We start from the raw sequence: 15,619 nt of genomic DNA on the forward strand, positions 1-15,619 counted from the left end.
GCTCTGAAGAGCTCATGGGAGAACGTGGGGTTCGGAGTAGTAATGGGGCATTGCCCATATGCACGCTGACTCATAGTCAGTTTTCTATGCCCTCCCCCGAGTTATTAAGTTTCATTTCTCAACATTACAGTCAAATTATTTCAATTGAAATGAATACACTTGCTCGTGTTGTAAATGAAATTTTAAAATATCCTCCCTTCTCAACCCTTTCAAAGCTTTTTATTGTGGTAAAAATTGAATTTATCCATTATTCAATGCAGAAATCTATAGTTTCAGTTTCTGTACACTATTTCCATTTTGGGAATACTACAAATGTTTAAAAATGGTGCATAAACGCATCATAGTTTATAAAGATCAGATTTAGATTGTGAGAAAGAAATCAGTTTTCCGTGATGTGATAGCATTGATGGGAAACAATAATTTCCCTGGTAAAGTCATAAATTATCCCAAAAGGAAAGATCTAATAGCTGATTCAACATTGTTCAGACTCTGTACCACATTTATTTTAAAATAAATTGTCATGTCTACCAGCTACATTTTAATATCTGTCATGTTTATAAAAATATGTAAATTGTATTCAAAAGCACCTAAAATATGCAGATAGTAAGTAAGTAAGTTGTAAGTAAGTAAAAAGTCATCCAGAATTATGTTATGGCAAGATGGCAACGAATACGTTTTACATACAAACAAGTAAGAGACTCACAGTCTCCCAGTTTCTAGTTTGGTACCATAACCACTGCACCAAACAGGCTCTCATTTTTAAAACAGAAATCAAACTTAAAACCAAATTCTATATCCTACAGAAAGTGGCATCTACTTAAAGTAAGTCTCATTAATTTGAGCAGAGCCAAATGCAACTAACTTGGATTGTAACTTATGCAATCTAAACATATTGTTCTTCAGTGTGTTTATTTCCACTACTAATCATGAAGATCTATACAGAACATGCAACCTCTCTTCCACCTGATTACTGGAGAAACAGCATCCGATTCTCTACAGATATAAGATAAAATCTCCAGTTAATACCTAGAAACCACTTAAAAGGCAGGTAGAATTGCAAAAATGGAAGATTCTTGTATTGATGTATTCTCTGCCTACATGGGATTTTAGGATCAGATGTTTTCACCAGACAGGCCTGCTCAGAACTCACTTGGAGCATCTCACACTTCTTTACTAGATACTTATTTTGACAGGAAAACATTTTTTAATAGAAACTATCTAGCTTTCAGGATTGGTTATATGTTTTTATGATTGCTTTGCTCTCAATATTTTTTTTAACAAAAGTTTATTATATACAGACAATTGTGACATTTTGGCAATGAAAGTGCTATCTGAAAATGAGAAAAAGGTATCAACATGCTTGGGTAAATCCGAAGGATTTGCAGAAATAGAAAAAATTCTAGGGAAAATATTCCAAACAGTTCAAGGAAAACCAGGAATGCATATATAGGAGTTGCTGAAATGAGTGTTTGGGCTCAACCAATCCAATTGGTAGGTTCCATAATACTATCATAAATCTCTAGAATATAGACTATATGTATCTGTTAACCCAGCTTGCTGACAGCACCCAACCAAACTTGGCAGACCTCAAAAACCTAGGTAAAGGAATGGGAAAGCAAAGAAGGAAGGGCAGGATGAAGGCATTTATTTAAATGGTAAAGTTCTAACACAGGTGCTATTTATGGATGATAATGGCATTGATATCGAAGACAATCTCTCAGTATTTCCTGCCCAATGCTCTATGCCACACTGGGACATAAGTTAGAGTTACTTTATTGACTTGATACCCTAAGTCAAGAGCAGCCCTATAATATTTTGTAGGATTGGGGTGTGATCATATGAAACAATTTAAAAACACAAGAAATGACCAGAGTTCTTAAGGGCAGCCATGATAGTGTAAATCAGAATGCCATCATCTGAGGAAAAAAAAGACCTGTGTGACAAAAAGCAAGCTTGAGATTACCTCTTCTCACCACCATAAAAATTTCTCGAGGTGCTAATTGATTCTATAAAATTGAGCAGCAGGGAAGTTGCCTCAGGGGAACTGTGGACCGGACTCCCAATTTTCCCTGTGCCTCTGGATACCTCAATGCTTTTCTCTCAATTGGTTAAGTGAAGCCAAATACATCTCTTTCATCTTTAGAATCTACAAAAATACCTGCTCAATACATTATTATTCTTCCTCAGGTGGACATCGGAATCTGCATTTTTCCGAGAGCTTGAATACGAATTTTGCCCAACTTCTTTACTTTTTGCAAGATTTAGATAAAAACTAACTCCCCATAGTATGTACGCTTTATTTAAAAAAATTATATTGCTACTCACACATGGCAACTTGAGGCAGCTTACAAGGATATAAAAATACCATATAGAAGAAATAAAAATAATAAAATAATCCCCACTCCCCACCTTGGCGACAACACACATTCATACTAGCCATGTAATGGGCTCCATCCTGCTCTGGATTCCCCAGAACCACTGGCAGAAGCACATCTTCAGGGTCTTCTGAAAGGGTGTTACAGTACTGCCCAGCCTAATCTCCGGGGGGAGGAGGATGTTCCAGAGAGAGGGAACCACCACAGAGAAGGCCCTCTTACGTGCTGTCAGATGTATTTCCTTAGGGATGGTTATTCCACAGTTAAAACAATTATGAATGGCAGATAGCAAGGTTAGAGAATGGAGCACATGTACAATGGGATACCTATTTTGCTTGGAGCTTGTAACCAAAAGGGAAAAAAAATCTGCTCAGAATTTTTCACTGGAATGGTCAAATTGCCTGTGTTCCACTGGAGCCAAACTTGAAATAGCTCCAGTTTTTTGCTCTGAATTTCAAAAAATTTCTTGAAATATAGGCATTTTATTTTAAGCTTGTAATGGTCCAAATAGCCTGTGGTCTACATAGTTTTCTATGATTTAAACAGTTGAAACAATGGTGTTCCAAGAAGCCAAAGCCAGAAAAAATGGATGTTTACAATACACCATTCTCCATTCTGTTTGTGTACTAGATTAGATATTTCAGGATCGTGCCCTACAATCTTATGAAATTGGTGCTTTAGCCTCAAATCTCAGACAATTTGGCATACCCATTCAAAATTCCTCATATTTCAGGTAAGAATCATGAAACCTTGTAACATTTATGATGTCATATGTAAGCAAGAGGCCCATATAAATATAAAAGTTAGATTGTAATTGTAAATATATTTCTTTTTTAAATTAAATAAAGCTATTACCACATACATATACATAACTGGCTCAGAAATCTTACCCACTGAATGCTTATCAATGATTTCTTCTTACCAGCTGGAATGAAATATCAAATGAGGTGGTGTAAAAATCAGCGCTCAAGGTTAAGTTCTCCACAATTTTTTAATTTATGATTTGGATGAAGGAATGGAAGGAAAGCTTATCAAATTTGCACATAATTTGATAATTGGGTGGCAAACCTAATATGCTAGATGACAGAAAATTCAAAATTATTCTGATTGACAAGTGAGCTGAGCGTAACAAGGATATTTAAAAGAGACAACTTCAAAATTCTTACTTTAGGAAACTGAAATTTCATGTACAAGTAGATTAAAAGGAGGATTTGTCATATAACCCACAATCCTTCTAATTCTATAGGAAGAATGGTCCAACGGATGGATACCATGATTGAATAATGCTTTCTAGTCTTAGTTCTGCTCATCACGTCACAAAAATGCTCCATCACCATCATGTCCTTCCCAGAAGACCCACTCAGACAAGCTGCCATCAGAGCAGGTAGTTCTGTAAAGTCCCTTGGTGCGGAGTCATGCAAGGCTTTATAAGTAAAAAACCAAACTCAATTAACTAGTAACTTATGGGAACTAATAATTCCAATGTGTTCAATGTGACCAATTTTTGTGAGTAATACTATTTCATACAAATGGTTGTCCAATCTCTTTTTAAAAGCCTCCAGTGTTGGAGCACCCACAACTTCTGGAGGCAAGTTGTTCCACTGATTAATTTTTATAACTGTAAGGACATTTCTCCTTAGTTCTAAGTTGCTTCTCGCCTTGATTAGTTTCCACCCATTGCTTCTTGTCCTGCCTTCAGGTGCTTTGGAGAATAGCATGACCTCCTCTTTGTGGCAGCCCCTTAGATATTGGAACACTGCTATCATATCACCCCTAGTACTTCTTTTAACCAAAATAGACATACCCAATTCCTGCAACCATTATTCATACATTTTAGCTTCTGGTCCTCCCTTTATCATCTTTGTTGCTCTTCTCTGAACCCTTTCTAGAGTCTCAACATCTTTTTTATATCCTGACAACCAAGTTGTACTGTACTGTACACATATGGATGGTTTGACTTGATGACTTTAGGCCAGTTCCAAATGTATGATTCTAAATACTGGCAATTCTCCAACTGTTTCTACCCACATGATGGATTTGACAATATCAGCATGTTCTACCTCTCATCAATGACACAGTGCCCTCTTATGGGTCCCTAAGCTTCTTCTGAAGTTTGCATGGCCCCAACTCTGTTGTCATTTTGGAAAGCCTTGAAGACATGACTTTTTCAGCAGTTGCTAGGTTATTGTCTGACTCCACTTGCTGTCTCTCTGATATTAGTTATTTATTCTTTTTCTCTCTGACTGTTGAGTTTTTGCTGCTGTTGATTTGTTTTCCATCCGTTTCTTCATACTGTTATATGCCATGTGGAATTGCTTTAGTCATTAAGGTGGCCAACACACTGCTTGGAATAAAAAATTTGAAGAAGGAAAAAAGCTTCTTTATTTTACCAAGGAGTTCTGTCCCCTCATCGAGTTCATCCTTAATTCAAGAATTCATTCTGATTCCAGAAACAGCAGCAACATCAGAAGCTTAGTAGTTGTTTGGGAACAAAAATAAGGCCTCTGAAGCCTGCAGAAAGGTTAGAACCTCACTAATTATGCTGTACATCCACTAATTAGGTTAAAGATAGGTAACTGTTTCTTCCATTAATTGGATTAAAAGAAGTTGCTCAGAAAAAGTATTAAAATGCACACCTGCCAAATGGATTACTAAATTCTCATTCAGCCACTGACTGCAAATCAACCAATCCAGCGCTTTGTTAGGGAAACATTCCAACCTGCAAAACAAAAAAAACATTGGGCACCTTACATACTAATCCCGAAAGATTTAGGTATCTGATATTTAAATCAATTAAGTAGTCAAGAACCTTCACAAGAATCTTCTTTTGATCAACCCTCCCTCCCTCAATATGCTGCTCTTTTTCTTTTCTCACCTCCTTCTGAGTGCAGCCTCATTTATGCTTTTTAAATAATTATCTGCAAACCTTTTCACTGCCTTTGCATTTTTAGACACCAGTTGTCCTTAATCCCAACATGTTTGAAAGCTGTTATCAGACATCTTGGACCAAGTTTAACCCATTAATTATTCTTTAATTTAATTCTGTTTTTGCTTTATGATGGATCTAAGCAGAAGAATAAAGCAACACTGCACTCCTTATTTTTCTCAAGACCCAATGCCCAATGCCAGTGTGAATTCACGGGTTGAATTTAGAGACAGTGACTTGCTTAAAGTCTACCAATGAGTTTCTATGGATGAGAATGCCTGAGAGCCTGGGTTTTCCCAGCTCTACCCCAACATGCACTTAAGGGTTTCCTTAAATTATCTAAATTTTATTTATAATTAGGAATAATTAAAATTTCTAATAGGAACATTAAACATAGCCCATAAAAAATCGCCATACAAAATTTAGGCAAAAGAAGTTGTAAGTCCACCCATTTTGAGAGGTCAAGGTTGTGAAAACTGTACAGTACTAAATTCTCCTGTAAGCAGTACAAGTAAAGGTTGCAATTCTTTTATAGTTAGTCTTCAATTCAGAGTAACACACTAGTAGGTGCCACTGAATCTAGTCATTTTAGGCAACGGAAATATGCAAAAATTCTCTGCTTTGTACCACACTGTTACCAAATCTGCAGCATCTTCTGTAAATCCTCTGTAACAATGCATTCTTTTTGATTTAGAACTTGATGAACTCTGACAGATAATAGCAACAGTTCCTTTTTGTTGCATTTTTTCTTACAGTAAGGTGGAACTTACGTGAATATTACATATGTTAATAACATATTAGTGATTGCTGTTTCTGGCAGGTGCTACGAAAAAAAATGAGACAGTCTGAAGAAGAACAGGAGCTGCAGTAATAGAGGTAGTTCTTGATTTGTGACAATTGGAATCAGAATTTTGATCATAAGTCATGATGGTTGAAAGCAGAAGCACTCACATGACTGGACATGATTTTATGACCACTTTTACATCAGTCGTTAAGCAAATCACATGGTCATAATTGCAAACTAATTCTCCCAAATTGACTTTTTTTTTTTTTTTTTGCTGGAAACTAGCAAAAATCATTGCAAATTGTGGTCACTTTATGGCCATGGGAGAGGGGAGTGTAACATTTTTCATCAGCCAGAAGTGCATTGCAGGCTGTAAAACACCCTTTCTGAGGTAACCCTCAACAATCATTGAACAACTGGTCATAAGTCAAGAGCTACCTGTACATCTCATGGCAAGGGCTGGTGTCCCTTGGCTTGGAGCTTTTAGTGTCTGACTTTAGACTGTAGTAAATAAGCTTGTAAAAAACTTATTTTAGGTATATTCAAAACTCTATAGCTTATTTTTATATATGCACAAAGTAACAGAATAACAGAATGAGTAAAGAAATACAGTAAACATCACCTTCTCGGGGATCGTCATATTGGTTGGGAATTGCAGATATTAAATTCTGCACTGGAGACCTTCCAGGTTGAGAAAGATTGATTTAGATTTCCAGATTTTTATTTTCTAATCCTTCCAGGCAAAGTTGCCTTTCCAGAGTAGACAAAATCATGTAAATAAGGACTGCTGTCAGTTTTGGTTTCTGGATTCTCAGTATTGGTAATATGTTGATTATACTTCCACTGTGCTGTGAAACAGAGCCTTTTCTTTCAGAACAAAATTACCTTACATCAAGGAGTTTTAGGAAGCTGTTAAAGAGAGAGTTCTTCCAGGTGCTATAATGATGTCTGTATGTTAAGCTTCTTCTGTTTTAAACTGAATTTATATTGAATTTATTGTTATTGTAGAGGCTTTTATTATTTATATATACTAGAGATGTTTTGATTGCAGGTAGTCTTCTGCATAGAGTCATAGATTGCTCACTTTAAGAACAGTTCAAAATTACAACTGGCTCAGAAAAAGTCACTTACAACAATCCAGGGTAAATAAATATATTTCAGTCCAAGAAAAGCACCATATGTACTGCAAAGAAAATTACTCTTAATTAAGTGCCCCCCCCCCCAAGAATTATAGACATAGGCACCTCCTAAGTCAGTCTAATTTGCCAACTCCCAGTTGAAACCAAATGCAGATATCCACTCTTATACATGTGTCTCTCTGGCATTTGCGTATGTGTATACCGTGTATCTTGTGTGCAAATTGGCCAGAAATGACACGTCTCTGGACAAAAAGGAAAGCAAAGCAACTAATTCAATAACTACTGATTAATTGTCTTTATCTTTAATCTTTACCTCATTGATAAAATTAATTGCTTCTCCTATCTACATATACATACTCAAATCATTCTCTTTCACATGGATACCCAGAATACACACACACACACACACACACACACACACACACACACACATGTGCACACACACTTTCCTTCCAGCATACAGATCATAAAAGAAGAAAACACTAGATAAACATGAGGTGAAGAGAAGTGGAAGTTAAGCAAAATAAGGGAATAAAACTAGCTGGAGAAAAGAGTTTCTGGCATAAAAGGGGGAGAAGGGACAGAGATTGATGCATCTAAGCAATCTATATGGAGTTCATGACTTTCTACTTATGAATTCTACATACATTGTTTTACTCATTGCAGTTAGATCTTCTTCTTTTTCTAAAGTCTATTGCCTTTTAAATAAGGTCCACCTCTATTCTGTGAACAATAGCTAGCCCGCGCAATTAGGGGTAGAAATGCATGCCTTTCTTTGGGGGAAAATACAGGGATGTCTCAAAATGATCTGACCCACATATTGTTTTGCTAAAGGAGATTTTTCCAAGACTGGGGGGGGGGGGAGTGGGGGGGTGAGAAAGAAGCTTTGCAGGGAACTGATTCAGTAGTCTATTTAATTACAAGAAGTTGTTGATAGTGGGATGCTTTGGATTCTTATGGCAGCAGAGGAAGGAATAATGTGAGTATACATGTGAGTCAAAAATAATACCTTGGGGTAGCATGGCTTTGTAAACCACCTCTTCCTGGTTTGGTCACAAATAAGCATCTCAGCCAAATTTAGTTTGAGGAATGCTCCTACATGGAATTCAACAGGGGACCTTGTCCCAAAACAAACCCAAAGCAATCCTTGGCTACCCACCACGGTTAATTCAGGCAATATGTTTTAACTGTAAACAAACCACAGAAGTATAGCTTGCAATCCACACCATCCAGCTGGAGGAGCTGACAAACTAGGGGAAATGGCAAGCAATTCTTCTGCAGAGCCCTGGAACTCTGCTGCCTGTCAAATGATATCTTTGCACCAACCTAAAACACCTGATGTTACGCAAACTTTCCCCAGCTTGAGGAAAGAAATGTGACACTCTTCTTCTATACTGAAAGTGAAACTATCATTAATTCAAAGGGTTCAATTTAGTTTTGCTTTCACTTACAGGCGAGCAACAAGAAGAACTTAGAAGCTGATTTTAATTCAGTCTCCACAGTCAAACGGGTAAAAGTTCACCATTTCCTTTCAGAATAGGCAGGTATTTCCCCATAAAATTCACACTTAAGAGTTCAAATACTAAGCACTCTGCTGGATTTCATAACTGCTCAAGAGAGGGAATAGCATCCATTTCTTTAGCAATGATCCATGTTACATGGGAAAACCATGTCAGCTATGCAAAATTTATTACATGCCACAGGCGTAAGAAAAGTTCTAATAGGGCATGTTTATTATCTGAGAGGTTCAGCTGTCATGGCAAAATCTCTATGTGCTGTGGAAAAGGAACACCAGTGAATAATGCAGGGGTGAGTAATCTATGGCCCCTTTCAATTCTACCCCTCAAATTTCAATTCTTATTGACTGGAAAAGATAAATACACAAACCTATAATCTAACACTTAAATGGACTTTACACAATTTTAAAAGCTTAAGAGATCACAAGCCAAAAACTGTGGGAAGTTTCTAATGTGTAATCTTCCATGGAACATTTTCTGCTTCCAAAGCATGTTAATAATAATCAATAGGTGCCAATTCCAAATTTAGTAATTTCGAAGCACTCTCTGGAAAAGATATATATTACTGATGATATCAGATTGGAAGTTAAAAATTGGAGAATATGCAGCAATGGTAAAATCAATAGCATAAGTTTAACCAAACTTAAGCAAGAATCACTTCTGCATATATTATGCAACAAGGCAAATTTAAGCATTTAGAATATGGTTTTAAGGGGTGGCGAAGAACTTATCAAAGAACTGAAATCATAAAGACATGAAAAATTTAAATGTTGTAAATATTGTACAGTATATCAGTCAGTCATGGAGAAAATCTGTCTTTCTGGTTGCTAGGAATCAAAAACAACTTGATGGCATATAATCAATCAATCTCAGTCAGAGTACAAGAGGGAAGTTAGAAACCAAATATTTACCTGTAATGTTTGTAAGCAGGGTTTTCTTCTTTCATAGTAATCAGTGTTTCTAGGTGTTTATTAATATGGAGTATATAAGATAAATATAAATGCCCCTGATTGAGACTTTTTCAAATGCAAATTACTCCATGGCATTTATTTATTACATTTGTATCTTGCGGCAATCAGTTTGACTCTCAGCAATTTATATGAAAGGAATTATTTTAATTGTACAGGAAATTGCTCCAAACCATGTTTCATCTGTACTTAAGAAATCTAGAATGTAAATCAGTCTTTTATATTTGACACAGGACAATTCCAGGTTTGTGTCTATATAATTTGTGATATGACCTAAATAGGATATGCAATCATCAGAAATTCTAAATTTCAAAATTAAATTCTGTCAAAAATAAATACAATGTATAATAAGAGCATTATTCTTTGGAGGGCCTGAAATATGATCCTAATAGATATAAAGACGTTATAATAATATAGTGGAAATATTCATTGTGGCATTGTGTATAGATCTTTCTGATTTGCAGGATATGGAGGATGCCAAGTATTGCATACTGGATTATTCAAGAGCAGTGCCATATAATTGGGAAGCAGATTGTCACACTAAAACTGTATATAAAACATTATTTTTCCATGCAACTGTGTTGCAAATTTAAGATGCATGGCTTTTAACTTTTAGACTTCTTTAGGAGTTTAGTATGGTCACTGCTGATGATTTTGGGAGTTGAAGTCCACAATCTGGACATTGCCACTGTTGAGCTACAGTATTCTAAAAGAACCCAAACAGAACACTTGGCATAAAAATTCTGTAGAACACATGCAGTAGGGGAGGCAATGGATGACGTGAAGGTGTCACCAAAGTGGAATTTTTCAATCCCCCAATTTTCCTCTGCAGACCTAGAGCATTAAGCACAATAGATATGCTACATTTATTGGAGGCTCATTGTACCTATAGGTCAGTGATGGCTAACCTTTTTCTCGTGTGCCAAAAGTGAGCGCATGCCTGCACCCATGATGCAATGCGTACGTGACCCCCCCACGCGTGCACCGCACACCTCTGCTCATGCGTGCATGACCCCCCACACCGCGTGCCTCTACGCATGTGCACAGACACCCCCCCGTGCGTGCCCTGTCCCTGCGCATTTGCGTGCATCCCCCCGCGCATGCACGGCAGATACCCAACAATCATCTGGCTCGCGGAGGGTGCGTGCACATGCGCAGAGGGTCTGTTCCGGGCGACCTCTCATGTGCCACTTCCGGCACGCGTGCCATAGGTTCGCCATCATGGCTATAGGTAGTTCTTGACTTACAATCATTTGTTTAGTGACTGTTCGAAATTACAATGGGATCTGCAAAAAGGGACTTATGGCTGGATTTTACACTTGCAACTGTTATGACATCCCGTGCAAAATGCAGGCACTTGGCCACTGGCACATGCTGGTAGTCCTTGACTTTCAACCACAATTGAGCCCAAAATTTCTGTGGTTAAGTGAGTCATTTGTTAAGTGAATCACTTAAAATAGTGAAATCACTCTTCCCCATTTAATGACCTTGCATGCCGCAGTTGTTAAGTGGATTCACCCGCTTGTTGAGGGAGTCCGGCTTCCCCATTGGCTTTGCTTGTCAGAAGGCTGAAAAAGGGGATCTCATGACCTTGGGGCACAGCAGTGGTCGTAAGTATGAATCAGTTGCCAAGTATCTGAATTGTGATCATGGCGACGCTACAAAGATTGTAGCTGTAAAAAATGGTCATAAGCCTCTTGTTGTAAGTCAAGGACTACCTGTATTTATGACGGTTGCACTGTCCCAAAGTTATGTGATCACCATTTGCAACCTCCCCAGCCAGTTTCTAATAAGCAAAGTCAATGGGGGGGGGAGCAAGATTCACTTAATGACTGGATGATTCACTTAACAAATTATACAGTGATTTGCTTAACAGCTGAGGTTAAAAAAGTCATAAAATGGAGCACAATTCACTTAACAACTGCCTTGCTTAACAACAGAAATTTTGGACTCATAAGTTAAGGGCTACCTGTATTGTACTTTCTGCAAAGACTGTATTAGTTGTTATTCACAATATTTATTACATCACTTTAGGAAGCTGACTAACTATTAAAAAGGAAGGACTGAGAGGCTGGATAGGGTCTGTGGAATGTGCTCGCCCACATTAAATTAAGGAGGAAATTTAGGTAGTGAGCAAGCCTTCAAAAATGTTCTAAATCAAAATTTACATTTATGCAACTTATCCAAGAATCTGCAATCTTCAACAAACAATGGCATTTCTCCCTCGAATATTAACAGTTGAAAGTTCTACTATGCTATACTTGCTAAATAAGGCAAAGTGGCAGTCCAAGATCCAGCATACAAATGTGTGAATAGAATGAAAAAAATTAACGTAACTTATTCTACTGAAGGTCAGCTATACCTACGAAGTTGAACGTTTTCAAGTTGAGCTCGGTATCTGGTGACCCAACAAAAATGTCCAGGCTGTTTTCTTGGCAAAAATACCAAAGTGCTTTTCCATTTCCCCATATGATTCCAGCCCCCACTTCCGAGAAAAGGCTGTCTTGATGTCTTCTCATCCAAAGACTAAGCAGGTCCAACACTGCTTAGCTTTTCCAGACCTGCCCAAGTTGGCCGGGTGTTACCAACCAACCACAGATCAAGTTCAGCAAGGAAGGAAGTGCAAGATTGAAACACTGAAACCATACATGAAGCTCCTCCTTGCTTCTGACAGTCCAGACAACTCATTTCCAAAAAAAAAAAACCCACCAAAAAACCATTAAAACACAATAAATTGAACCAGGAAGGTTCAGTTTAATGGTTTATTTCAAGCCCTTGGTTTTAAACACACCTAAGCCACATTCCCTAAAAAGGTTTACAACAATGGAACTGATTCAAGTTGTGTCACATTCTTCAGGCATAGCAATTATTAGTAATGCCTCAAACATCTAGCCATATTTTCATCATAGCAGCACAGCTGTGATATACCAGTAGTGAGACCAGCTTTTGCTGGTTATGCTTATGCCACTAAGCACTACAGCAATTATTTTCCATGACCAAAAGGCTTTCTCATTCTGCATTGACACATCTAATCAAGCACTAGCCTTGAATTGTGTCATGAAAGCATTAGAGGTCTGCTGAAACAATAATAATTAAAATTAATGCTGGAGATGAGGTGCAAGCATAGAGGATTGTATAGAACCTTAAGGCTTTATTATACAGGCACATACTCTGCCCATAACAGAGGCAACAGGAAAGGTCTCATTAGATATTGATGCTTCCAAATGCTGATGAAAAATAAAAATGCAGAAAGTTATGGAAAGCCCTGCTTTGTTCACTGTGCAGGCTTAATAGCAGCTCAACTACAGCATTTTACAAACTTAGATTTCTTCTGCTATTGTTACTTGGCAAGAATGATAACCAACTTTGTGACTCTAGAGAATATATACATTATTTCTCAATATCCCTATGGACAGCTTCAAGTGTTACAATTTGCTGGAATAGAATCTAACACCAACTCCTCTTCAGCAATGTGATAATCCATGTTCTCTAAAAACCATCATCATCCAAATCAGCTCATAGACTTTTCTGACAGCTTTCTTCGCCATAAACAGGTATCAACGTATGCACAAGCAGATATAAAACAATCTGCTTCCTTTTTCTCAATCAAGATTTGCCTTTTTTATGTTTATTTCTTGCCAGATATAGTATTTAGTTCATATTTCTACTTCTGTATATCTCTGTATGAAGTAGTAGATTGAAATCTAACCATCTGTGCCCATAGGTGGTTCAATTCATATTTCAAATGATTTCTTCTTATATTTTTAATCTTTTTGCATGATGATGATCTATATAAAATATTCAAGGCTGAATTATTGCTTATGCACACAAGCACTGGATGTTTCTGAATTCAAAGTACTGCAAAGTTCACTACCCTCATTTATTGTACAAATGAGGGTAGGGACTCTGAATGATAAAAGAATTTGTAATGCTTGCCAGAAACTAGGTATCTCCTTCATTATCTTGTCCATGTGCCAATTGTCTTTCCTTGTATGTCTCATATCACTATCTAGCGGTCCTTATGTCTCTTATTGCCTGATTCTATTCAAATAATTCAAATTCTTGGGATATACAGTATCACAAGGCACTAATGCTTAAAATATACCATGGCCTACCTAAAATGTTCCTGAAAATATCTCATAATTTGACTGTATTAGTCAGTCACCATCATAAGGAACTAGATAACCAGTGAAATGTTTCAAACCAACAAGAAGTCCAGTTGCCATGACTCAATTTCCAGACCACTCCTACTAGATAACTGAGTATCTTCATCAACATGTTTCATTTTATAGTTCTCAGATTTCAGATCAGATCTCGGTTGTGAAGGAAGGAAACATTATTTTTCAGTATATACCATCCCTATGGAATAACTTTGAGACACAAGGAAATTTTGTGGCACCTATTTTAGAATAGCTATCAACCCCCCCCCCCCCCCCCAAAAAAAAAACATCTGGTTCCTTTGACATCACTGAGTTTTTGTACGGTCTACATGCTGTGGTTTTAATTAGACAGGATATTGAATATATGTTTTTGTTAGATGATGTGTCAACTGCTACAAGTTTTCATGGGATTGAGAGTTTATAAATGTTACAATAAGAAAATATTTGTTACATTATAATAATTTTAGACCATCAATATCTGATGTTTTTAATATATAGCTTATTATTTCTAAACTTATTACTCCAGGCCTTTTAAAAACTTTTATGCTGAAGTCCCATCATATAAAGAAATCCCAGTAGCACATTTAGAATTTATTTTGATACTTTAATATATTTTACCCCTCTTTAAGAAATTCATCTCATTCAATTCTGCACATTTGATAGGCGCTCCCTGCATTATTTCATGTTAGTCATAAAGCAAAATGCTGAGGAGGTCCAATCCCAAAATCACAGCCTGAATACCTTGCTTAACATATTATTCCATTTTGTGAAATATACAAAGTTTGCTGTCTTTTAAATTTTTCATGTTTCACCTAATCTCCAGGATTCCTCAAAGGTAGCAGAGGTTCCACTATACTAACAATAAGTTCCTAAGGTACCTTAGTATGCAATTTATCTGGCCTAGAGGTATCTAAATTTATTCAAGGTCAGTTTGTATCCTCTGCTTCTAACAAGCTCAAATTGGAATTCTGCTTTGACTGCCCACGTATTTTCAGGGTTAACGAAAACCGAACCAACATAGTTCTATTTTTCTTCATTAATCAGTTATCATGTTGCTGTCTTCATTCAGTAGCTAATAAAGTCTCCCCCTCCTTCTTTTGTTTTGAACATATTTGGGAAAGTCTATTTTGTTGTTCTTTGCCTCCTCGGTCAACCTCAGTTCATTGTGAGTTTTAGCCTTTCTGACATCATCTCAGGCTATTTTTGTGTGTGCCTACTTGATTACGTGTTCCTCTTTCCGTCTCCTTTATGAGAGACTAACCCCTTTCCCCAGAACTTCACTGGGCTTTGTGTGCAGCTATATTGCATTCTTTTGCTATTTCCCATTTTCTTTCCTTTTTGGAACTGTTTGCAGCTGTGCCTTTAGCACAGTATATACTTTTTGGGAAGTTTAATCAATATTGGGCTCTTTTCCCCATGTATTTACCATTGTTCTAAGTTTATTAAATGTGATTCCTTGAAGTCCAGGTAATACATTGAATCCATGTTCAAAAAACAAGAATTTCAATATTAGATGGGCATTTAATCCCTGCTCCTTCCACTTTCTCTAATAAATCTCTTCTACTCTCTTATAAGAAAAAAAAAAACTCTCAGCAAAAAAGATGGGATTTTTTTTAAAAAAGGATCGGTTTGTCTCCCAGCAAATGCACTGAATTAGTAGAAGACACTAGGGCTGTACAAATAACCCCACATCTGCTGTTTGATGCTGAGGTAGATTTTCAACATGTTACTAAAACATTTGAATGGGTAG

At 37.0% G+C, this 15,619-nt stretch overlaps 1 protein-coding gene across 2 annotated transcripts in view; it reads right to left on the reverse strand.

The window, feature by feature from the left end:
- The window catches only part of BAHD1 (bromo adjacent homology domain containing 1), a 70,073-nt gene that overhangs the window by 43,735 nt on the left and 10,719 nt on the right, over positions 1-15,619 (reverse strand). Inside the window, exon 2 of one of the 2 annotated variants that reach the window (XM_087951711.1) lies at positions 5,012-5,094. The exons of the other annotated variant lie outside the window; for it this stretch is intronic. The gene's annotated coding sequence lies outside the window, so the exon portion shown is untranslated. The remainder of the gene's footprint in view (positions 1-5,011; positions 5,095-15,619) is intronic. 2 annotated transcript variants of the gene reach the window in all.

The sequence above is a fragment of the Notechis scutatus genome, chromosome 1 (assembly GCF_049901735.1).
Source record: "Notechis scutatus isolate UNSWTSFEM ecotype Mainland chromosome 1, rNotScu1.2, whole genome shotgun sequence".
Taxonomy (NCBI): Eukaryota; Metazoa; Chordata; class Lepidosauria; order Squamata; family Elapidae; genus Notechis; species Notechis scutatus.